We start from the raw sequence: 27547 nt of genomic DNA on the forward strand, positions 1-27547 counted from the left end.
AACATGTTATAGGTTAGCAAATGACTTTCTCTTCAAATATTAGAGAATAGTGCCTCTCAATTTATGCTGAAAATACCTCCATGAATCAATTCTGGGTTTCGTGAAAAGTCAGATTCCTGGTCCCATCAAAATGAGAATCTGAATAGGTGGGCCCCAGAATCTGCATTTTTAACAAACTTCCCCAAGTGATTCTCAAGAGGGGCAAATTGTAAGTATTGAAGATGATATACTGTATTATGTACAGTGTATACTCTAACATTTATGTATGATGGATTTAATAGTAAAAATGTAATGAAGAATAGGTCAACCAATCCATCAAAACATCATAAATATTGTGCAGATTACTTACAACAAAGTTAGTATATTAGATCCATGAAGATGTCAAATAAAGCATCATCAATAGGTAATTGTTCAATGCTCATAATAAATGCAACAAATAAATCTCATATGTAAAAAATAATCCCGTCACTAGGGAGCTTGTGATATATGCATTAAATAGTTGTTTTCCTAATCTCTTAGTACTGCAGAACTCAAATATTTTCCATCTCTTATTTGCCTATTCCTAAAATAGCAATATTCTCCTAAAAAAGTAAAATACATGTAAATATGAACAGGGGATTACCATATCAACATTTGCTTACTAAAATATTCAAAAGGGCTTACAGAGGTTTAGGATTATCTCAGAATTATCCAATTGCTTATCAGTCTATTTCAAGTTATAAGGGCACATAAACTGTAGTCAGCAGATAGCATATCTTTAGAAATACAGTCATCTATCACCACACTATGCTCTTGCATACTTGCTCTGCAGTTATGAGAGGAGGATTTCCAAAAGGTTAATTCTTAATTAATAGCTCTTAATTACTAGTTTGCATCTCACTTCTTTTATTTGAACAAGACCTTCATATTTTAGTTTAATATGTGATATGTCATACACCCTCCCAATCAGCATTAGCATCACAAACACAGTTTCAGGGAAGCAAAAGTGCATGGAGCAAGAAATTGCCATGAACAGTCATCTTCAAATAGAATTTCCATTGTTTTCTCTGGCTATCATGCAGGATTCATTTCCTACCTTCCTCTCCATGAATATGGTATTAAACATATGTATATGTTGAGTAAAGAAAAAATGTTCTTGGTTAGGAAGACTTTTCAATAAGACATGGATGGACTTTACATAGACACACATAAAAATTATTGTGGTAAAAAGAAGATATCTACTAGCCAGCAAAACCAATCAACTTTGTCTGATGGTAGTGTCATCTGCAATCAGATGACCCCAGGCCAAGGACCCTTCCACTTAGTTTACTGAATATTCATTGCGTTTTTTTTATTTTAAAAGTAATGATATGCTTTTTAAACTAAAGCCCAAAGTGCCCATTTTAACTAAATTTAGTTGTATTATATTTACATGTGCCAACTGATCTATTAATAACATTTGTTAGAATGTAACTACGCTGTTAGAAAAGATCTTTGCCAATAAAAATTATATTTCCATATTTTCTTATTAATAGATTTTTAAGTAAGCAAAATCTGTAGGGTAGAAGTCTGAGAAAATGTATGAACTATTAGGGGTCTTTGGAAAGAAGGGGAGTGAAAAAGTTGCAGCGGGTATTAGCAATATACTGGACCTCTCAAGAAATGTTAAGGATTCCTCAAACCAAACCACACCAAGCTACTCCCAAAGAGAAAGAGCACAAATGTTTGAGTTAAGGACCATGCTTTCCTGGGATTATGAAGGATTCAGAGTTTTTCCTTTTCTGGAAATGTGAGTTTGTGAGATTTGGAGCAGAGGTTGTTCCAAGTAAAAATAGGAGGGAGCAGGGGGGTGAGGGCGGGTGGTTGAGTGTTCGGACTCTTGATCTCGGCTTGGGTCAGGATCTCACAGTGGGATGGAGCCCTACATCCACTGCAGTGGATTTTCTCTCTCCCCCTCTCTCTCCCCCCTTCCTGCATGTGCTCGCTCGCTCTCTCTCTCTCTCTCTCTCTCAAAATAAAGGAAGAAACTTTTTAAAAAAGTTTAAAAATTGAAGGGAGCAGCAGATAACAAAAGGGGAAGAAAAGTATAGGGAAGCAGTCCCTACAGACCTATTATGCTCCTACTGTTTTGCTGAGTCCATGGCCTTGGCTATTCTTTGACTCAAGACAGTTTTCAGAATTGTTTATAAACCTGGGATTCTGAGAAGTGCTGTAACATCAAAGAAATGTATCTGAGATTCACCTGCCCCCTGCCCCATCAAAGAACAGTCTTGCTTACTGAGTGCTGTAAAAATGGTGGGTCCCCTAAGCTCAGGTTTCTCCACTGGTGGTGTACCCACGGCTAATGCAGGCTCCTGCTGGAACTCCACATGATCCTACGGTATTTTGAGTTTGGACAACCAGCAAAACTGCTTGAACTTCTGCTCTTCCTGTGTGTAACTCTAGGAGTCTTGTGTCTTCTGCCAGCATACATGGAACAGTGGTAGGCTCCTTCATTAGCTTCTACAGCTGTTTCGGGGTACTTCCAGCAGTTCTGCTGCTTCTAGCTCCCTTCCACATTGTCAAACTTACTTTATCTAAATAAAATGTTATTTTATAAGGGAAGAGAAATGTCAACGAGGGGCCATGTCTTCCTTTTAGGTCAGACCCCATTCCAAATTATAAAATTCAGAGTCTTTGTCACTGATCTCTTGCTTCACTGACTCAAAAATTTCCCCTCACTGGCAACAAACATTGAAATTTCAGGAGGGAGACTTGTTCATTAACACAGATTTTAATTACTCTCTCATTTGTTTATTTGATGAAGACAAACATTTAGAATAATGCTAAATGCAGAAATACTCAATGTCATATTCCAAATGTTCTGGTTTTAAAAAAAAAGTATATTTTTTATCACTTCTTAAAAATTCTTTCACAGGATATCCCACAAATTTCTTACAAATTACACTATGCTGTCTTACAATGCAGATCTAAAGTTACAGCCTGTTTCACATAATTATTATTGGATTTATAATTATTGACATCATATCTTAATATAGGGCATATATTTTATTAAAAAACTACCAAGAAATTGAAAAAAACACTTTTCAAAAATTACATACTTCCCTTTCTCCCTCTCTCTCATTCTCTCTTACTTCCTCTTTCTCACTCTAGTTAAATATTTAATAATCATTTAAATTCAACAACAGTCTGCTTCAGTTAAAAATATTGAAATAAGTCATGTAAAAAATCGTTTTAAAGTCAAGCACCGGAAACACACATTTTGTGCACTTCATTTCATTTTATAGTCTCTAAGAACTATTACAATTTTTAATAAACTTGTATCTGGGATTTGAAGCCAAATACTTACACTCAAAAGCCAAGAATTTATTAACCAAAAGACACCCTAAGTGGTACTAAAATGTATTCCCCAGTGATAAGTTTTAAATGAGTTGTAAAAACTGCATTTTACTAATCCAGTCACAATTAAAGAACAACAGCTGTCCCATCTGTATTCCCAACGCCCACTTTTGTAATGATGGTGATTTTTTCATTTACGACATTGCAGATAAACAGACATCTCATGGTTGAGTTCCAAAATTTTACTTCCATCCTTTAACTGCAAGATGTTTTATTTTGTCTCAAGCTTTAAAATATATGATGTTATGTAAGTTTAAATGAACAATGATCTAGACCAAAACAAAATACTTTTTCAGCTATATCCTTATTTATATCTTCATTTCTAACTATCTATCTATCTATCTATCTATCTATATCTGTATATACACAGTATATCTACTTATGTATGTTGGATAATTTATCACTATGCAAAATAAATTAGTTCTAAATTGACTGCTAAGAAATGTTTTTATTAATAGCCACACCAGTGTCTTCCTTCCAGAAACTCATAAATATACTGAAAACCATGTTTAAAAAATAATGGATACTTTTCCTTTTAAAAAAGAACCATAAATTACATTTCAAGTATTACTTTAATAAAAGTTTACATCAAAACAGATCCTCTGGAATCTTCTGTCTAAAGTAAAATTAAAGCTGCATTGTCTGTCATAAAGCAAATTATTTCAAGATATTTTTAATAGGATTACTGTCAAATTGACTCAGCTTTCCCGACAGAACGTATTAGCACATCACTCCATTGTCTAAATGTAATATTACTTCAAACATCTCCAATTCAGGAGGATATTGTTGCTTCTTTCTCACTTTATCTCTCACGTTTATTTAGAATTAAAATTAAAAGTGAAAAATAATCAAAAGATTTAACAGTCAAGATATTTAATGATAACAGCTGCAAGCTAATATCAGGAGGAAGACCTGGATTATATCTTTTTGTGAATTTTTTATTAGTCACTTCACCTCCTTGGTTGTTAAGCTCTTCATTTATAAAATATAAGAAACATAAGAACTCATGAATAAATAGCACACAGACATTAAAATTATATACCTTCTTGATATTAAGTAAATCAACTACTTTTAAAATCACATTGACAATCAACTTAACAACTTAAAGAAAACTGCATAGGACCACTTGCAAATATACACATTTTGACCTCTGTAATTCCAACATAAAAATATAAAAACATGGGAGATTTTCAAGAGAAAATTAATGTATGCCATCTCCCATTAATATTATTTAGTGTCACTTGTATGAGAAATAGTACAAATGTTAACTTCTAAACTAATCTGGTATTTTTAAATGCTGGTTTTAACATTTCTATAGAGCTCTTTTTTAATGAACTATGTTCTATTAAAGGGAACTTGCTGATTATAAACTACCTTTCTTAATGACTCAAGTCATCTTATATGGAAAACTACACAGTGATAACTATACAGTGATATATGGAGACTTCTCCCAGGTATACATGGTTATTTCTCGACACGCAGAATGACTTCAACTAGAAGAAGAAAATCTTTAAAAGAAAGAAGAATAGGGAAGAGGGGGAGACAGAGACTTCTCTTTTTTCAATTCTTCTTTATCACTTCTTATTGCTCTCACCGGATCATACTACTATAATCTGCTGATTTACTTAAATACAACAGACCAAATGAGTATCACTTACTCTATTCTTATATTTCTGCCGACTTCAGGATTCTGCAAGTCTGGTGACTGAAGGAGAACTGCTATTCCATGGGCTTTGGAAAGAGATAGACCTGGATTTAGACAGGTGATCTAATCTGAATTCTAAAATTCCCCATTTTGTGAACTTTATTTATTTTTTTTCAATATATGAAATTTATTGTCAAATTGGTTTCCATACAACACCCAGTGCTCATCCCAAAAGGTGCCCTCCTCAATACCCATCACCCACCCTCCCCACCCTCCCACCCCCCATTCTGTGAACTTTAAATTGCTTCACTCTCTGGATCTCAATTCCCTTATCTTGTTAAGTGGGGATTATATCAGTCTCCCAAGGTAAAAATTGGACACTCAATGACAGGTCCTTTTCCTCGATTTTTTGGAAGGTAGTTTCTCATCCTACTTCTGCTTATTAAGTACTCTGTTATTGCCACTTCACCTCTGATTCTCAGCTTCTGTGTCAATAAAATAATGAAGTTATGGACTCTTTCTTTGGCTTTAACTTCTATGACTTCATTTAAATTGCATAAAGCGGGGCTTTAACTTCTCATTACAGCTAGTAAATAACCTCAACAAAATTAATGGCAGAATGGTCTTGAATCAGAGTTTTAATAATCTTGATTACTAACATTAAACAATTCTGAACATTCAAAAAATATGTTATTTCAAGTTCAAATAGGCAATGTAAAAGATAAGCCCCCTAAACAGTGCTTCATTGCACAACTTTTCAATGACACATCTTATAGCTGAATAAGGTGAGTTCTTGTAAAAAAAGTATGCTTTAAAAAAAAAAAAAAAACTCAATTGTATGTGCAACTATGGACTCTATGGAAAAAAAAATGCTCTACAAGTTCTAAATTTCTAAAGAAATGTTTTAAAGCATCAGTATCTTACTACATATTTAGCACTCCATAAGGAAATCATGAGCACTTGAAACCAGTTGGAAGGGGCAGTTACTAATGATACATGAAATATAGATCCTGAGAATGTAATTACTACACTGAGAATATATTTTAGAATTGAGAGGAAAAAAATTTTTCAGGCCCCTTTTATCACGGGTCTCTGAAAAGGACACTTTTGGCCTACTAAACCAAAAGATTAAATGGTTGATCTTTTTTCTAGGCTTCTTCTAATTAAGATAGTTTTCCTTACAAGTGGAAGGTATATTTGAATTTGTATATTGTTAGATGTGTACAAGAAGACCGGCATGTCATTTCTCCCTCCTCCAATCTTGCAGTCCACAGCATTATTTTCACACTTCAGCAGACGAACCAGAAGTCTCTGGTGCATCAAAACCAATATCAACCTTCCTGAATTAATTACTTCCTTCAATCTTAGCTTTATAATGAGTCTCTCTGGGAATTGGCACAATTAAAAAAAAAAAAAAAATTGAGTCACCAGCAAGATAAGGGAAGATGCTGCTCTTAGGCCTGTTCTCTTTCTTCCTTTTTCTACCATTAAACGTCAGATTAGTATTCAGGAAGTAAAATCTCACTTGTAAGGATGAGCTTTATTTTAAACAGTCTTGGTTTTCAGACCACTGAGGAAGAAAAGTCATTTTCAACTCCCATATTACGAAACCAAATGTACCATGGTCTTCACTGTTTTTATACAAAACACGGTCTTTGAAAAAAAATTCTAAAATCTTACATTTATTTTATTTGTGTCCTAGGGAATATTAATGTCTCAAATATATAGAGAGCTATCAGCATTTAACAGTTCAGAGATGGACTGAGAGCTAGGTTTTCAGTAACATTTTTGTTCTGTATCTTGATAATTCATTAACACAGTGATTCTCAAACCTAGCTGTATATCAGTCAACCCTGGAGATTTTATATATATATTTTTAAAATTTTATAAAATTATGTATATATATACAGATATATAAATCTCCAGGCAATATTCATAGAGATTCTTAATAGATGGACCTGCACCAGTAATCTATTTTTCTTATTAAATGAACACTGGTCTGACATGAAAAAATATATATCCAAGGTGGAGAATCATTATGTTAACATAGTCCCCATTATTATGATACAACGAAAAATGTACATATCTCTGTTATGGTTTAATTGCTATGTATTTTCTGATATTTTTCTAGTAATATGACACAAATGTACAGTTCTCATATAAACTGGTATAAACTGTTAATTTAGGCCAGTCTTGCTATATCCTCATATTTGGAACTCTGGACCTCATTACTTAAAGGATGTGAGATTAGTTACCTTTGTGTAGAACAAAAGGAAACAAATACAATGAACAATAGATGTGACATAATCTGCTTTAGATATCTGCTCAGTCACTCACCACCAGGGTTAACTGGCTTATCTTGTTGGCAAAATAGGCATCTCTTTCTAGCTCAGGTGTCTATAGGTCATTTTCCTAGACATGTGCCTTCCATCAGAGATGACCTTTTCAAATAGAAGACAACTATTTACTGGCCAAGTATATTCTATATATAATGAGATAAAAAGTGAATGAGAAAATGAAGTTAAAAAGAGAATAAAGGTAGAAAAAGTCAAATGCTATGACTAAGACTGGTAAATGAATATTTGCTATAAGATGCATGTCATTGAAGGGAGAACTAAAAATTGAACTGAGCATTTTATCAATCAAAGGGGAATAAATAATGCATTGTGCCACTCACATGCTAAAAAAAAAAAAAAAAAAAAAAAAAAGCCCCAAACCAGTTGCTTAGGAAAATCTCAGATCTTACAAGAATAGAAACAGGAGAAATACCTTCAATAGGTCCTCATAGAGAGGACACTGCCATGTGGTAAGCCTTATCCATAACACCACTCCCCAACCCCCCATCTTTAGTAAGTACAGTAACATGTTTTATTCTCTTTATTATAATACCTTCTAACGCAGCCACAGAAAGGAACTGAGGGGGAGCCAAACAATATAATGCAAAAATGTTTTCTGTAACCACTAGCTTAATCCTGATTTATACGCAGCATTTCTTAAAACTAGACTTGCTGATTATTGCATATAAATGATAGACAGATTTAATATGTTCTACTGTCAGCCACACTGAAAGCAGAAAACTTATTCCCTAATGAAATTTGAGAATGTCTACCCATACTTAAATATCAAGCTTCTTAACTTCAGCACAAGGATAAATTAAGAAAATATATGATAATATCACATTTTCCTAAAGAATCCTGGGCTAGTTCCATCAATGGATAAGTTGTACCGATAATTTTAATATGAGCGCATTGAAAGCACATATTATTAGCAAGTATGAAAAATAATCTCAACATTGCATCAATACAACTTCTGACTTTATGCAACATCACTTCTGATGAATCATTTAAGATAAAATGGTTACAAAATGCCTGCCTAGGAATATAGAAGCATCGGATTACCACAAATACTTTTTAAGTTTAACTCAGTAAAACAATGAAGAACAGCTTTCAAAATTGATTTGCATTTGGGATAGGTTTACCTTAAATCATTCATCCTAGACAGTAATCAGATAGTAGTCAATTGACTAATAAGAGACATTTTTTGGCTTTTGATGTTAAAACGTTGTCACCAATAAGAAGGCAAATGCTTATCTTTCTCTTCTATATGGATTGCTGCTGGGTTCGCAGTAGGAGAGAAACTATTATTAGGGACCATAATAGTAGAACTCATTTGAAAGAATTATCATAGCATCATGATATACTAAAAAGATGGACAAGATATACTAAACACCTGTTTATCCCATTAAAGTTACTAAACATTTCATCAAGAGAACATTTTGACCAATCCAGATTTTCAAAGGAATTTTAAGGTTATATTGACAATCAATAACTCATACAGCTTAGTGAATTTATGTCTGGGGACAAGGGTAAGAAAAAGTCAATCAGACCTGTAAAAAAAAAAAATCTTTGTTTATCCTGAAACATTCCATACACTGTGATAGAGCGATATAGCATCCTCATGCAGAATATTGGCCCGAGAAGCCCAGACTTCTGATTTACCAAGAAAGAAATATATAAAGTCTTGAGAGAATATCCAGTAAGCTAAATGGTCTATAATTTGGGAGGAACAAAGGTCTGTCATTGAAAATGGAATGGACTACAATCTGATTTTAATTAGAAATAAACATATTTTGGAAGCTTATAATTAGTGGGTAAACAAATTGAGAAATACCAGAACCAAGTATTAGAAATATAGTTGCATTTACTTAAAAGTAGAAAAACTGGGTATTTCATTTAATTAGCCATAATATACAAGAAAGTATAGATGGGAAGCATGGTTCTACTATTGTTATGGAGTTAGTTGAAAAATCAGAACCACTACCTAAGAACTACTTTTACCTGCATAGATGAGTGGAGGAATGAAAAATTTTGCATAAAACTTGATATAATCTTACTCAAGAGGATTTTCTGAAATTTGGCTTCCAGTGTTGCCTCAGCAATACAGTTCCAGGTTTCCCACTGATTGGACCAATCTTAATCATCAAGGTAGTATGAGCTGACGTATGTGAAGAGGTTTTTTCTCTACTTCTGGAGTAAACTCTGGAAATTGGAGTAAACTCCAATTTGCAATTGAAGCTGTTATAGCCAATTTTCCCCTAGGAAGAAAATATGGTGACAGAGCAATGAGAATTTCAGAGGAAGAGAGCCAGAATTCTTCTGACACATCTGATGATCACCCTACCCTACCACTGGAATTTTCAGTTATTTGGCTATATTAGTTTTCTCTTGCTGCGTAACAAATTATTACAAACAACACCTTAAAACAACAACATTTACTAGCTCACAGTTCTGGTATTTCCAAAGTTCAGGAAAGACATTGTGCTTAGGACAGAATAAGGTTGAAATTAATCTTCTGGTTTCTGGCCAGGATATGTTATTCCTTAGAAACTACCAAAAAAAAAAAAATTCCATTTCCTCAACATCAAGCTCATTGTTGTTGGCAGGAGTTCCTTGTGGCTGTAGGACTAAGGTCCTTATTTCCTTCCTGTCAACCAGGAATTTCTTTCAGGTCCTGGAGGCTGCTTCAATTATTTCCCCCCCACATAGCCATCTCTATCTTTAAGCAAGCATTGGTGCCTCAAATCTAATTTCCTCAACCAGCCAGAAAAAATTCTCCACATTTAAAAGACTCATGTGATTAGTTCAGAACCACCCAGTTAATCTCCCTATTACAAGATCAACTGACTAGAGACCTTATTATATGTGCAAAATCCCTCTGCAGCAATACATAGGCTCATGTTTAATGGAGTAATTGGGAGAGAGTGTATTCCAAAGACTAGGAATTCTGGGTATCTTCATAGAATTCTGTCTACTGCAGAATCCAATAAATTCACTTTAATATTTATATCTATTTGAACCACATTTTCTGTTATTTATAAGCAAAAGCATTGTAAGGATATATCCCTTGAAAGGAGGGACACAGAAATTGAGGTTAATCACATTCAATGTGTGAGAACATGAGTTCATTGTGAAAAAGAACAATTCTCAGCATACATGCCTCATGAGTTTGAGAAATACTGGCCAGTGCATCTTAGCAACTTCCATTCTTCACATTCTTTTTTTAATTTTTTTTAACGTTTATTCATTTTTGAGAGACAGAAAGAGACAGAACATGAGCAGGAAAGGGGCAGAGAGAGGGAGACACAGAATCTGAAACAGGTTCCAGGCTCTGAGCTGTCCGTGCAGAGCCCAATGCGGGGCTGGAACTCACAAACAGCGAGATCATGACCTGAGCTGAAGTTGGATGCTCAACCGACTGAGCCACCCAGGCACCCCTTCACATTCTTTTTCTATAGCTGACTACTTAAAAAAGTTCCAGGAAATAAATATGGTTGCTGATATCTAGGACTCTTTGCAAACAAATATTACATTTTACTAGAATAGCCAACATATCAAGACTTTTACCTATCGTATTTTAACTGGGTCTGGTCTAGAAAAGAAATCTTGATCCCTCTGATAAAGTAGGTTTAGGAAAGATGATTTGTAGAAACTAAAATCTAGCCAGCCTTCTATATATTTATATTCTTTCTTTGAATCAAGCAAAACCACCAGAAGACTACAAATTTGGATTATATTACCTTCTGAAACCCAGAATCATCTTCCTAGAGTCATGTTTAAGTGTTAGGTCTTCTTTAATCAAAGAAATTTGTCACTATAAAAAGCTACATTACCATACAATTTATAATTCCTTCTTTATTTCTTTATGAGAAATTTCTTTAAGAATTAATTAAAAGAAATGGATATACTTTTTATTTGTAATTTTTTTAAGTTTATTTATTTGGGGGGGGGGGGGCGGCTGGCAACCTCACATGTGAAAGCCAGGGAGGGGCAGAGGGAGAGAAAGGGAGAGAGAGAATCCCAAGCAGGCTCCATGCTGTCAGTACAGAGCCTGATGCTGGGCTCGATCCCACAAAGGGGGAGATCGTGGTCTGAGCAGAAATCAAGAGTCATACACTCAACCCACTGAGCCACTCAGATGCCCATGGATATACTTTTTAAATTGTAACAATGAATATGATGGAAGAGATCAGGTGTCCCTTCTTACTTTGACTGCCAGAAAATTTATAGCCAAATTTTATCAACTAATGAATAAATTTGTATTTTTCTTTCATCTTGTCTTTATTTTCTATTCTGTTAATATTCCTTGTTCTTTATTCTCTGTTCAAGGCATCTCAGAATTTGTACAAATGAGGCTGAATTTAAATAAATGAATAATTTAGTTACATACATCAAACACTCACAAATTTGTACCTATACTATGAGTGACTGAATTTTGTTTGGAAACTATTTAGATTGAGCAATTCAGATTAAGGAATAGGTCTTCACAACTACAGATAGAAAAAATATTCAAAAATATCTGATTCAAATAATGTAATTCCTTATTTAAAAAATAGAATCATTCCTAAGACAAAAAAAAAATTGATTGAAAAAGCAGACATGGAAAATTCCTTTTCCACTTCAGTATTTCTTCTTTTTCTTAATTTTTTTTTTTATTTTCATTTTTATTTTTAAAGAGATAGAGAGTGCAAGCAGGGGAGGAATGGAGAAAGAGGGGAACAGAGTATCAGAAGCAGGCTTTGCACTGAGAGCAGTGAGTCCCAAGTGGGGCTGGAACTCACGAATTACGAGATCATGATCTGAGCCAAGGTCCGATCCTCAACCTACTGAGGCACCCAGGTGCCCCTCCACTTCATTATTTCTGAGATGCCTCCTTTAAAGTTCAAACTCTGAATCCTTTAAATTTATAGTCCTAAACACAGTTAAACTGCACACAATGCTATTAATTCAAATACAGATGAAAAGGTCATTTTTAAAAAGGATTCATACATGAAATAACTCAAACTCTGATTTTCTTAAGAAACATAGATCCTTGAAGGCAAATCTACAATCAGAGAGTATCTTTTCAACATGTGATCAAATTTATAAACAATATTTATCATTTATAAAATGACATTCATTTGTAATTATATGTTATAAGCATAATGACCACTAAGGGATGGTTATCAATATTTTGAAGAGAGTTAAGAGGCTTAAAATTTTTCAGATTATTGGGGCACCTGGGTGGCTCAGTCGGTTAAGCGGACGACTTTGGCTCAGGCCATGATTTCACGGTCCGTGAGTTCGAGCCCCGCGTCGGACTCTGTGCTGACAGCTCAGAGCCTGGAGCCTGTTTCAGATTCTGTGTCTCCCTCTCTCTGACTCTCCCCCGTTCATGCTCTCTCTCTGTCTCAAAAATAAACGTTAAAAAAATTTTTTTTCAGATTACATTTACAGATTGAAATTTAGCTCATCTTGGATGAAAATCTGATTTAAAACATTGACCAGGTGATGTTACTGCACCTGATCAAGCATTTATACTTCAAAGAAACAAACATATTGGCAAGTAATAAATTGTAAGAGTGGCAATAGCTTAAATATGTTTGGTCTAGAGGAGTTTCCCAATGGAAAATGACTTTATTGTGCTAAATAGACCAAGTTTCCATGTTGCCTTTTCTGTTTATTAAATCCATAGCTTCTCATAGATGGAAAAGGGAAGGTGGACAGGTGGGTATAAGAAACAGGAAATCAAAGAAATCAAACCATACAGATCACTTGTAATCTCTGACTTATCTATACCCTTTCAGATGGAAGTTGTTGGTGAATTGCCTATCGTTCTGTATACTATGGATAATTTTAAGTTCTTCGAAGGTTAAGTTAGAGAATTTTTATACTGATAATAAAAGGAAATAATGAATGGAATGCAGCTAGCTGTATTATAGTTATTAGCTAATTATATTACAGAATACAATTAACATCACACTTTTATATATATTCATGTTTCTGTTATATACATGTTTGTATTTGTATGTATATGTATGCATGTATTTCTATTAGATACTTGATCTGAAAATATTTTCTCCCATTCAGCAAATTGTCTTCTCACATTCACAATAGTGTCCTTTACAGGACAAAGTTTTAGTTTTGATGTTCAGTTTATCTATCCTGTCTTTTGTTGTTTGCGTTTTTGGTGTTAAATCTAAAAAAACAAAACAAAACAAAACATTGTAGAATTCCAAGTCATGAAGAATTACTCCTATGCTTTCTTCTAGTGTTTTATAGTTTTAACTTTTAAATTTAAGCCTATAGTCTATTTTGAGTTCATTGTTGTGTACAATATGAGGTAAGGATCAAACTTCCTTCTTCTGCATAAGGATATCCAGTTGTCCAAACACCATTTGTTGAAAAGACCGTTCATTCTCTATTGAATGGGGTTAGCATCCTTGTAAAAAATCAATTAACCAAAAATTAACTGAAGGTTTGTTAATAAAAAGTTATTAGTATTTTATGTGTTTACACTGTTCAAGAAGAAAAGAGGAATTACAAAAGTGGAAGTGGGGGTTTAGTAAGACTTGGGAAGAAGAGTATTGTAATGGAAAGAATACCAAATTAGGGATCTTGAGACCTGAATTCTAGTTCTATTTTTTTTTTTTTTAATTTTTTTTTAATGTTTATTTATTTTTGAGACAGAGAGAGACAGAGCATGAATGGGGGAGGGCCAGAGAGAGAGGGAGACACAGAATCTGAAGCAGGCTCCAGGCTCTGAACTGCCAGCACAGAGCCTGATGCGGGGCTCGAACTCACGGACCGTGAGATCATGACCTGAGCCGAAGTCGGATGCTTAACCGACTGAGCCACCCAGGCGCCCCTCTAGTTCTATTTTTGTTAATAGCCATATGCAAAGGTTAACAGGAAAATTCACTATATCTCTACATAAAGAATGGATAAAGATACTTAAAGATCCAGTCTTTCAGGCTGGATCATACACCCACCCCTTCCCTTACCCGACACTGTAATTGACAGTTTAACAGACTCAGAACTGAAATTTTAAAAGGAATTTCTTCTTTCATGGGAGTTATGTCTTAAAATATATTAGCACTTTGTAATAATAAGTCATTGTTAGTTCATTTAGGTTGTGATAAGAAAATGTCATAGACTGGGTGGTTTATAAATATAAATTAATTTCTCACAGTACTGGAGGCTGGAAAGTTCAAGATCAAGGTGTCAGCTGATTTGGCATTTGGTGAGAGCCTGCTTTCTGGTTCATACATGTCCTCACGAGGCAGAAGCAAGTGAAGGAGTTCTCTGGGGCCTGTTTCAAAAGGGCACTAATCATTCATGATGGTTCTGTTTCCATGACCTAATCACCTCACAAAGGCCCCACCTCTAAATATCACATTAGGAATTAGGTTGCAACATATGAACTTGGGGCAACACAGCATTCAGTCTACAGCATATATGTAGATTCTGATACATCACGGGAAACAGGAAAATTTATGCTTTTCAGAAGATAACTACAATGAAATGAGTGGGTCTGATATTATCCAGTTAATCCACAGGGCATAAATGGTTGATTTTCCTTCCATATGCTAAAGTTTAGATCTGCTTTTCATCACACTGCTTGAGTGTGTGCATTCTTTAATCTTGTCTCATTTATCCTGCAGCTCCTCTGTTTTTGGTATTATAAACAAATATATTGGTATGAATTCATAAGTAATAAATCAAAGTATCAATACCTTATCAAAAACATTTAAAAATATATCACTTCTAAAAAATATTCCTCTCTCCTTCAAGTGAATATTCTTCATTCAATTATAATAGAATCCTCTTCTTATATCAATATACTATAGAATACTCTGATAGTAATCTTTTTTAAGTCTATATTTGAAACTGCACAAAACAGGAATCCATAAAAGGCAGTTATTTCTGTACTTTCTGTTCTTCCAAGGCTGCAGTTTTGTAGTAAGTTGATAGCACTAGAACACTTTATCGTATCACAAACACCAAAAAAAAAGGTTTAAAAAAAGCTATGTATTAGTGAGTGAATGACCTTCAGCCTGAAACTTCCATATCTTCCAGTCCATTCCATTACAATAAGTATTATCAGTATCTCATAGCCCATTTCCCCTGACTTCTGAACTGATAAATAAAGCAAACTCTCCCTTTCCAGAGAGTTTCTAATGTAAAGCACTTAGTGCTCAGTCCAGCATAGGACAGGACAGACTTAAAAAATTCTATCCTAGGAGGCCAGAGATCACACTTCCCCAGATTTCAGAATGTTGTTTTAGCTGCTAGAAGATGAAGCAGGTGAAAAAGTGAAATTCCCAGAGCAGAGCAGAGTATCCTTTAAAGATGTCCATTAGGTTAAAAGTAATCTTTGTAGTGGGCTACTCAGCCCTCTGTCTCCTTTCTATGCTAAGCACTATACCTTAACTGAGGTTCCAAAATTTACAGGATAATCTTGGTAACTAAAAATCTTATTAACTACCAAAAACTGTTCACTTATTATCAAACACCCGTGGTCAGGATAACATTGTTTATCCTAAACTCATGATTCAGAAACTAAGTCAGCCCAATCAGCCCAGCATCTTCTTTGCTCTTTAAAAACAAAGAATATTGCTGCCTCTGACCTCATATATCCCATTTCTTTGTATTATTTACTTACTGACATTTTCTTATTAGTAAAAGCTGGAAGTCCATCTTCCTCCAGGAAATCTTCCCTCAATATTTACCAGGACATTTATTTTCAGTACTTTTTATTTGTAACTTACTTTCTGCTATTATAGAGTTTAGTTCTATGCCTGCTTCCCAAGGGTAGTTTGAGCTCTTTTGAAAGCTGACGCATAATCTAATATACCTTAATATCACATTTATCTTTTAACCTTATAGAAAGCATTCCACATTAGTGAATCATAAATTGCAAAATAACTGGGGAAATACATTATAATTACACTGAATTTTAACTGACAATTTTTGTATCTGCAGATTCAGAGCAGGTACAGAGTCTCATTCTTACTGTATCCCCAGTGCTTGGAACTAGGTACTCATTTAACTCATGTTGAATGAATGGTTGGACTAATAACTTATCTTAAAAGAAAATAAAAAGTTAAGGGGAAGTTAAATATTCTTTTCTATAATATATGCTACTAGGATAACATCACAATACTGATTAAAACATAAGAAATTATTTGAACAGATATTTAACCAGAGAAGACATATGGAAGCAAATAAGCACATGAAAAGATGATCAACATTATTAGTCAACAGAGGAATGAAAATTAAAATGACAACGAGATACTATCATATACCTACTATATCGACCAATTTAAAAAGACTGACCATGGGGCACCTGAGTGACTCAGTTAAGTGTCTTACTCTTGGTTGTGGCTCAAGTCATGATCTCACAGTTTGTGAATTCAAGCCCTGGGATTCTCTCTCTCCCTCTCTCTCTCTCTGCCCCTCCCCTGCTTCCTTTCTCTGTCTCTCTGTCTCTCTCCAAATAAATAAACTGAAGACAAAAAATAAAAAATAAAAAGACTGACCATACTAAATGTTGTTGGGAATACAGAAAAGCTGGAACTCTTCTACACTGTTGGTGGGAATGAAAATGATACAACTACTTGTAAAATAGTTCAGCAGTTTCTTAAAAAGTTATGATCAAGCCATTCCACTCCTACGTATTTACTTAAGAGAAATGAACACACATGTTCATACATGGACTTGAACACAAATGTTAAAACTACTTCTCCAAATGTCTATCAGAAGGTGAATGGAAAAGCAAATTATGATATAGCCAGGCAATCAAATACTCCTCAGCAATAAAAAGCAACAATCCATTGGTATTTAATACAACTTGGATACTTCTGGAAACAATTATTCTAAGAATGCAGACTAGAGAATACCTACATGAGTGACTCAATTTATATAAAAGCCTAACACTAATCATGTGAACTAATAGTGACTGCAGAACAGTAATTGACCTGGATTTGGGAAAGGAGCAGAAATAAGGGATTAGAAATGATCATAGGGAAACTTTTGTGAGTAATGGATATCTTACTGTGTCGATTGAGATAATGGACCCACAGGTGTGCAGATATGTCAAAACATCACAAATTATACATTTTAAATTTAAAATTCACCACGTAATAAATTACAGACATCAGTAAAGATATTAAAAAATAAAGGCTATGGGGTGCCTGGGTGGCTCAGTCAGTTAAGCATCCAGCTATGGTTTAGGTCATGATCTTGCGGTTTGTGAGTTCGAGCCCTGCATCTGGCTCTGTGCTGACAGCTGGGAGCCTGGAGCCTGCTTCAGATTCTGTCTCCCCTTCCCTCAGCCCCTCCCATGCTCATGCTCTGTCTCTCTCTGTTTCTCAATAATAAATAAATGTTACTTTTTCTTAAATAAAGGCTAAAATATCCTTGAAATAAAATATCCGTATATTTAATCTGATGAAAATAATCAACAGTTACCATTTCAGGTGGCTGACTAGCTCACAACCTCCTTTCCCTTTTTTGGTATCTGCTCAAGAGTTTTCAGTGGTGGTTCTTAAGTCCATGTGAGATACACTTTCATAATATATTAATATATTTATGAATATGATATTTATCTAATTTTATTTAATTTTAAAATAATATAATTATAAATTATAAATATATATGCAAATATATAATCATTCAACTAGTTGAAACTCTGTCTTCTGACTACACTTAAAATATAATCCAAACACGTTATTGTGATTTGAAATCTCCCCTCCTGTCTCTCTTTAATGTCATAACATGCTTAAGAACAGATCACCATGCTGCAATCATACAATCTGTTTGTTTTTCTCCATTGGGAACATGGTCAAGCTCCATTATCTCTGGGCCATCACACTTGCCAAAGCACTTGTTAAAAACTCTCCCCAGGTAATCATCATCAACTCCTACCACCTCAGGGAAGTCATCACCATAATACAATCCAAATAGTCAATTATACTCCTTTTCACTTTTTGTCACATCACTCTGTTTTATTTTCTTCATTGCATTTATTTCCAACTTGTCCTGCTTATATATTGAGTGGCTATTATCTATCTTCCATTTATAGAATGTAAGTACAATGTGGCAGTGGACTTTGTTTTGTTAATCTCTGTAACCCTAGAACACACATCATGTCTGGAAAATAGGTAGGCATTCAAAAAAAAATTTTTTTAATGAATAAAAGCTCATGTACTTTAGCATGTTTTCAATGTGGCAAGCAAGCCTACTTATTAGGAGGCAACTTGTTTACTCATAGTTGTCTATTAAGATGAATAAACTGATTTTAGATGATTAGCTTGACAAGCATATTTTGTTGATAATTTTGGCCAGTTTAATAGATTTAATCAACTGCAATGACTAGATGTCAACATATTCTATGTGCAATAAAGTGTTGAATAAACAATTTTAGTCAAGTTATTTTCAAAGTGATGCTATTGTTTAAAAATAGAAGGCTTTACTATTTCTACACTCTTTTGGTTGTTTGCAAAAAATAGAAATTTGGAGGCAAAAATGCTATAACTTAGGAAACTTCCACTTTGAGCCATTTAGCAGAAAAGGCAACCCTGAGGCATATCCACAATGAAACACCTGGCTCTGGTACCAAATATAATTTGTGTCACATTGACAGTTTCAGAAGAAGACAAACCTTAAATAGACCACTGAACGAATACAACAAGCAGTCCGGAAGATAGGAGGCAGAATTCAAACAGATACTCCCAGCAATAGCTGTGAAGGAAAAGAATTAAACTTGACACCTCAAGATTCTGCTTGGGACCCTACAGGGGAATTAAGTTTTCCTAAGATCAGCAATTTCCCGAAATAGTAACTATAATATTTTCCAAAGAAAGGCATCTTCAAATTAGAACCTCAAATTGTACACAGATTAAGATTAGCCACCTATGAGTTCATAAAGTTCACAAACACACCAAAAACAAGACTCTATGAGTAATATATGGCAGAAACAACAAAAAAAGCTTTATACCAGGAAGGAAATTATAAATTAGAATTCATGGCTAGATACCATAGATTAATTATGTGTGATATAGTTTCAGAAATATCTTATAACAACATAAGAACTAGCCAACACTTTATTATCAGAAATTACAAGGAAGAGTTAAAACCAATAAAATTATACTTTATAAATGAAGTATAACTTTTAATTAGAGATGTATGACTAAATGCCAGCCTAAATTCAACTGCATACAGAGTAAAAGCAGCACATAATAAACCTAAAGAAATTATCTATGATGCATCAAAGAGTAAAGACAAGAAATTTAAGGAGTTTCAAATATTTTCATGGTCAAATGTGAAAGCTAATATTCATCTAAGTGGGGTCACAGGAGAGAAAATAAAGGAAAGGCAGTACTTAAAGAGCTATTCAGCTTTGAATTTTCCACAACTGATGTTAAAGGAATGAATTTATATCTACAGAAATCACAATGCATTCTAAACAGGATAAAAAATAAATAAAAGTCTGGAGACACAATCAGGAAACTAAAAAATTCCCAAAAACAAAAAGATTTTGAAGCCATCAAAAAGAAAAAAACAGATGTATAATAGAGTGTAAGACAGTAGATTTCTCAATGGCAAATATGAAAGCCAGAAGACTGTAGAATAGAATCTTCAAAATCATGGGAGGAGATGACTACCCATAATCATAAAACTAATAAACGTCTTTCAATAATAAAGGTAAAATAACACTGCCAGTTAAAGTCTGAAGAGTCTACTGCCAATATGATTATAAACAAAGTTGTCTGAAGTAAAAAAAAAAAAAAAATAGAAATACATTAAATGAAGAACACTAAGGCTTTGTTTTTATAGTATTAAATTCTATATGAATGATTTATTTTTTAGAAAAATGTTATACTTTATATGGAATAAATTTAATTTTAATGTTATTGGTTTTATCTTTGTGGGAATTTCTATCTGTAGTATGATTATATAAAAACTGCAAGTTTAGGAAATATATATGTAGTTTCAAGTTTTTTTCTTATTAAACTCATATACATATAATGTAAGTGAACCCTAGGGGTTCCATGATACATTGTTTTCATTTAGAGAAGCCCCTGAAACTATTTAAATATGTGGAACACTGAGCTAGATAGTCCCTAATATCTCCCACAACTCTAAAATAGCATGACTTTATGCAATCATATATATCACTACTTTTTCAGCTTGAACTTACTCTTGTATCTTGCCATCATTACGTCTATTTAGTGGGTGTGAAAAAAGAATGTTTCAGCTTTTCAAGAATCTGAGCTAAAGTGATTTATTGAAAGCCTTCAAATTCATCACCATTAGATCTTCTAATGGATATTACACTTCTGTGAACGTAATATTATACTTTTTTAACAATTCCAGGCATGGGAAAAATTTAAGTAATGGTTATTTTTATGTTGTACACAAGGTTGAAATCTCTCATATAAGTGTTTCCTTGTTTAATCATCTTTCTAAGAAAATATCCTATTTTGACTTTTCTCTCTCTGTCCTCCTGGTTTCCAACAAGTGCAATGATTGCTCTGTAAAGATGAATGTTTAAATATATAATAAAATAATGGTTTTGCTATCATCTAGAAGCCTTATGTTTTGAGGTATTTTTTTTAATGTTTATTTATTTTTGAGACAGAGACAGAGCATGAGCAGGGAAGGGGCAGAGAGAGAGGGAGACACAGGATGTGAAGCAGGCTCCAGGCTCTGAGCTGTCAGCACAGAGCCCAACGCGGGGCTTGAACTCACGGACTGTGAGATCATGACCTGAGCCGAAGTCAGATGCTTAACCGACTGAGCCACCCAGGCACCCCTGAGGTATTTTTAAAGTCAAAATCATGCAAAATATTTTAAAATTTTGTTCAATTAGGCATTTGGTAGACAACTGGTAAATGATCAATGCTTTTACATTTTGAAATTATAAAATATTTCTACTGAATTACAAGAGTCTATTGGATTAGAACACTTGCCTTATTTATTGTTTTCCTGCTTAAAACAGCTGCTTCGAGGGGCACCTGGGTGGCTCAGTCAGTTGAGTGTCTGACTCTCGATTTCGGTTCAGGTCATGATTCTGGGATTGTGGGATCAAGCCCAGCTATGGGTTCTGGGCTGAGTGTGGAGCCTGCTTAAGATTCATTCTCTCTCTCTCTGTCCCTGCCCCTTTCCCCTGCTCATGCTCTCTCTCTCTCTCTCTCTCTCTCTCTGAAATAAAAATTAAAAATTAAAAAAAAAAAACCCAGCTGCTTTGAATTCTGTTGTACCTTTTGAATGAGAATTTAGCAAGACTTGCTCAAAGGTGGGCTATTTTCATTACCTTTATAAATCATGGGATGAACTCTGTAGAATGGTTAAATTTTAAAACATATTCAGAATACTGTCTGTAGTGTCATGGTATGTTTATCATTTTTCATCAGATATGCGTAGATTTCAAATGTAATCAATTATAATTTTTCCCCCCAAATAGGGGGAAGATCCTACATACCACAGTTTGAGAACCTCAGGTTAATAATGGAGAAAAATGTTTTTGTATTTCAAGCCAGCTATTAAATAACTAGTTAACATTTGGGAGTATACCTGCCTGACCCATTGATTAAGTAAAAGCTGTATCTGTCAAGAGTTTTAGAAACTATAGGTATCAAAACTCCAATTAATAGCTTAAACAATAGCTACTAATAGTTTTTATTCCTTCACATAACAGAAGCCCGGCACTCATACAACAGGAAATGTTAGTTATACTTATCAACAGATATCCAGGTGCTACCATATGTCTATTCTTCCAAATTTGGCCAGTATTTTGGTCTTTCTTGTTGGAAGATTGCTGTTGTAGCTCCAAGTATTACATATGCTTAGGTAAACACTGACTCATATCTATCTTATACCAGCAAGAATTTCTTTTCCCCTGAGGTCTCCCATCACACTCACCCTTTAGATATTCCTCTTTGTATTTCACTATCAAGAATTGGGTCACACATATATACTCATTAAAAAGTAAGATGGACAAAGAAAACAGCATGATTAGCAGGATTTGGATAAACCAGTGTTTCTTTTGAGAATCCTAGGGGTATTTAAGCTGGGAAATTCTGTGTTATTCGGAATAGTTCTGTATGCTCCTGGACACTTGACATTTACAACCCAAGGGCACTGAATGTCTTTATTATCTCTCAATCCTTTTGAATCTCTCAAACACGTTCATACATTTATAAATGTCCCTTAGAGGAATGGTACTTCCCCTCCCCAAGATCCATTAGCCAAAGTTGGGCATATTTCTACCCTGAACAACACAGGAATTCTGCTGCAAATTAAGAAGTGATGAACGGATACTTGGTAAGCAATCACAATCCCTACAGTGAATTCAAAGTTCCCTTTGGTTCTAATGTCTTCAGTTCTATAAAGATACATTAGGCTTAGACAAACATGCCTAAAAAATTTTGCTCTTTCAAAATCGTATTTTTACAACCAAAAAATCCTATAATACCTTTCCAATATAAGCAGAAAGATTTACTCCTTTTCATTTCAATACAATGCTGTTACACAAACCTAGTGGTATAAATTTAAAAAATTTGCAGACATTTTCCATTTTTGTTGGCAAACCAATGTTTCATGTCATATCAGGGAATGGAAGAGCAATCAAAAGCAACAAAGACACCAAAAGTTCCATGGTTATTCCGACAATGGTCTTATGTTCATTATTAAAAAAAAAAAAAAAAAGAAAGAAAGTAGAAGATTCTGAAGTCCAAATTTTTTCCGTGTACTAAAATATCTGCTAGTTCTTTCCCTTGGATGGTTCTAAGTAGCTGTCCATTTTGCATTAAGCATAATGAATAAAAATGTTCTCACTATACACAATTTTATTGTAAACTCTGGACATACAGTAAGAGAGGCCCTAATTTATTCATATTTTTATGCCAAGAATTAAATATAGCAAATAATTCTCAGTAAATATTTACTGAATAAATGAATTTCTGCCTTTGAAATTTTTGCTTGCAGCAATGGGAAGAAATAGACAATAAAACCATTTTCTGTGCCTTCACAAAATCTTTTTATTTTTAATTATGTTCTTATGTGTAAATAGAAGTATTTGAACATTGAGCAAGTTAGACAAAAAGGTCTTTGCTTCTAATCTAAAAACAGTGGTTTAAAAATTGTAGTTTTTGGAGATTGGGGTTCTATAGAGGTACCTCTAGAGTTGGGAGAGAGCTTTTGTAGGATAAATGGAACAAATGAGGTTAATGGGTACAGGTTAGTCTTTCACACCTGCTCAAACAATGCATTCCCTTTTTTATGTATTTCTTTCTTCTGTGTAAAATTATAGCATAAAAGCACTACTTAAAACAGCAAGGGAATTACTGGTCTACAACAATGGATTGGTGATACTGTCATTGTTCTTGTTGCTCCATTCTCAGGCATAGAAAACGTCCTCAAAGTTTGTTCAAAGAAGTTTACTTTCCAAAAAAGGTTAGCCATTGTTCCAAGGCAAGAGTTACCTTAATGATATCCATCAAAAAAAGAAAAGACTGGGAAGCTCTTGTGTGTGTGTGTGTGTGTGTGTGTGTGCGCGTGTGCCAACAGCTGTGCCTTCTGGAGGCAGAAATGCAAACTGCCTTTGAAGTGAAGATAATTTCACTCAATATTCATTTTAAAACTGTACAAAGTGCTGGGGAAAGAAATTAATAGGACATGATCTTTTCCCTCAAAGAGTTTATTAGACAGCACATAATAGGTATGCAGATATGTCTTTCCTTTACTTAGAGAGTCTGTTCTACCTACAACTCTCATAAAAATAGCCCAGTATAACAGGCTTCATCCTTTCAGTCATAATATAAGACTAAGAGCAGATAACTTATACAAATTCAGACAATCATATCCTATCTGTAATTTGGGATTAGGTCACTGATTCTGCGTCAATGAGCTATTGGGAAGATACGGGGAAAAAAAGGGTCCAAGTTGGCACATAGACAGGATGAAGCCACATGTAAACTGAAATTATGCAAGAACATAGACTGAGGGCCTTGCAAAAACAACCAGTTTGCAGAAGTAAGTGGGGATATGTACAAAGAAGATATGCCCACAAAACAGAGAAAAGAAACTATAGCATACCAGTCCCTATGAGGCTCAATAATATTGCTGGCAATTGGATCCTATGCTATTCCCCAGGATCCTTATAATAAACCCTTTTTTTAAATGTAGTTAAAGTAGGTGTGGATTCCCCTTTCTTTAGCTTAATGACTCCTGACTGGAGAAGGAGACTGACAAGCAAACTATATATACAACACTTTAAACCATGTAAACATTATCCATGCTATACTGACTTTTGAATTTTCTTTATCTTTCATTGCTTATTCTCTGTATCTCTTGCTTTCTATAACTCTCTCCCTCATACTACTACTCAGCTTTATTGCCTTTATTATTTCTTCCATTTCATTCCCTACTTCTGAACAGTAACTAAAATTTTTATATAACTTAAAGGCCATTCAAAGACATGTCACACTAAACTTTCCAAAATAATTGTATTGTTTATATTTGTGCCAGTAAAAAACATAAGCTGCATTAGTTTTCTGGTCACAGGATTTGAATACTAGAGTTGGAAATCTTGGTAATGAAATAAGGACTAAAAGAAGAACAATTTATTTTATTTATTTATTTGAGAGAGAGAGAGAAGGGGGGGGGGGGGCAAAGAGAATGGGAATCCCAAGCAGGCTCTGCACTGACAGCCACCACCCCCCACCTCCCATGTAGGACTCAATTCCACCAACTGAACCATAAGATCATGACCTGAACCAAAATCAAGAGTCAGACACTTAACCAACTGAGCCACCCAGGCACCACAGAACAATTTATTTTCTAAACAATATTTAAGAAAATATTCTTGGAACTTCCAGATAAAATGTGTTTTAAGAAAGACTCAGGGCCCTATAGACTACTTCTACTAAGTAAAAACATTTGAAAATTTGATGTAAATTAAGAAAATAAAATGTAGTAAGCTCTCCATGTCATTAAAACAGCAGGTTTTCATACATTCAGGCTGCATGGGCTTTGGCATTCAATTCTAAATGTACGCAAATTAGGCAATAATGATCAAGGCCAACAAAATCCTGGTGAGTAATGATGAGATTTGAAGACCTGATGGTCCCAAGGGCAGTAGTGGGCTATTATTGCTACAGGGTCTTAATCTCCAAAAGATATCATAAATGTAGGCCTCCAGTTTGATCATAGACTTAAAAGAATTCAAGAGGCATTGATTGTCATTTATTCCTATACTGGCTGCTACTATAATCTATATGTTGAATTTCATGAAAAGCATAAATTCATCTGTGTCTACAAATAGGATACTCCACACCAATGACACTTTTTTATTAGATTGAATTAGGGAAGAAAATGGAACAAAGTAAGAAAAATATATTTAAAAGCTATAATTATAATTAAAGCACTTACACATCATTTTTTATGTGTATGTGTGTGTAAAGTATATACATGAAATATAAATAAAAAATAGTCAAATTTGTTATTTCTTTCTTATACGTCAGGAACATTCATAAATGTATTTCATTTAATCCTAAAACCTTTGTTTGAGATGTATGTCATTATCTTTAAAGATGTAAATTTAGAGATGTGGATAAGGTTAGTAACTTGTCCTAGTATAAAGGCTTCCAAACTCTCTCTGTTCATAGTACTTGAGCACCTCAGCAGTTTTTCTATGGTACCCCTAGACTAAAAGACATAGATAACAGACAACTCCCAGAATGGCCACATGAGGAGCTCTTCAGAACTTCACTCCATTGGGACAACAATAACAGATAAAAATTACAAAACAAAACAAAACAAAACAAAACACAACAAAAAAACAATCATTAACGTTTATGGAAACTGTCTTAAGGTTGTACAGGAGAAAAGGAAATAATTATTTAAGAAAGTCTACCAAATCTCACTGCAAATGTCAAGAGTCTTGTAATTGAACCATGGCCTACTTAATCCCTTCCCTCTCCCCATCTCATGTGATGAAAGTTCCACTGCAAGTGGATGGAACCATGAAGACAAGGCTCCCTCTCCCTCCAACTCTCAGCAAAGGTCTATGGTAACTCTACAGGAGAGCCCAGCCACCAGCATTTCTCACTTTCCTCCTGCTCTGTGTTACAGAGACTAAATTCCAGGCAAGTGTGGCCAAGAAGGTAAGGATTCACTTTTTCCACCCAGTCTCCACTTCTAACACAGAACTTTATGACAGGCACAGCAAGACAAGAATACTGGAAACTCAATAGACCTTGATCCAGCTCACTTGTAGGGTGAAGCTCCATGCTAGCAAGGGCAAGGCAGGAAGATGGAAGAGTACTATCCCACACAGCATCCTGCTTATAAAGCAGGAAAAACATTCCAAGAGAAGCAGGCAAAATGGCCAGTTCTTGAGTATATGTTCAGAGCATTTTACCTGGGGGAAAAAGGGAAAGCCTAAGAACAGAAAGATCTAAAGCTCTCCCAAGATAACTGACTTTATTTTGAACACAATGTAGGGAAGTTCAAGCCTAAGAGTGCTCTCAAAACAAAGGATATTTAGTGGCAAGCAACTCAGAGAAGGCTGGTAGCTTCAAGAGAGCAACAAGCTAAACCATAGGCCAAATAGTTTATTAAAAAGAAAACAGAAACGTGACCATTAAGAATAGCTCCTTCAGGATCAGAACAACCTCAGAGACCAGCCACAAAAAGTATGCCTGCAATTACTGGAACATAACAGGTGGGTACAATACGAACAGAGGCAGAGATTGATGAAAAAGACAAAGAGAGCCCACTGAATCTACTGCCATCCCATGGAAAGTCACCAGATGGTACTTGAATCCGTAAAAACAAATAAGATCAAAAATTTTAAATAAGAAGGTTAAGATAACACACCCCATAAATAAACATTTGCTATCCTTTCACTGTCTCTAAAAGTTACTAAATTACATAAAGTAACAATTTTAACAATATACAGTTGAATGTGTAAAATATATAGATGTAATATCTATAACAATAGCAGAATAAAATGCAAGAGAGGAAAGACTGCTATAAAAGAGCAATGTTTCTATATCTCACCAAATTAAATAAACATCTGGAGTAGATTATAATAAAATAAAATGAATATGGTAAGTTATAGAGAAACCACCAAGAAAATAACTCCAAAAATACAATTTAAAACTCACTTAAAGGGGCGCCTGGGTGGCGCAGTCGGTTA

General features: G+C 34.4%; 1 protein-coding gene across 8 annotated transcripts in view; it reads right to left on the reverse strand.

Moving 5' to 3' along the window:
- Positions 1-27547, reverse strand: part of NAALADL2 (N-acetylated alpha-linked acidic dipeptidase like 2) — a 1341335-nt gene that overhangs the window by 1037239 nt on the left and 276549 nt on the right. Inside the window, exon 1 of one of the 8 annotated variants that reach the window (XM_078432153.1) lies at positions 9417-9616. The exons of 6 other annotated variants lie outside the window; for them this stretch is intronic. The gene's annotated coding sequence lies outside the window, so the exon portion shown is untranslated. Of the gene's footprint in view, positions 1-9360; positions 9617-27547 lie in introns of those variants that run through there. One more of the 8 variants, XM_078432152.1, reaches the window with a different exon arrangement.

This window comes from Panthera onca, chromosome C2, assembly GCF_046562875.1.
Source record: "Panthera onca isolate mPanOnc1 chromosome C2, mPanOnc1 haplotype 2, whole genome shotgun sequence".
NCBI classification, from domain to species: Eukaryota; Metazoa; Chordata; class Mammalia; order Carnivora; family Felidae; genus Panthera; species Panthera onca.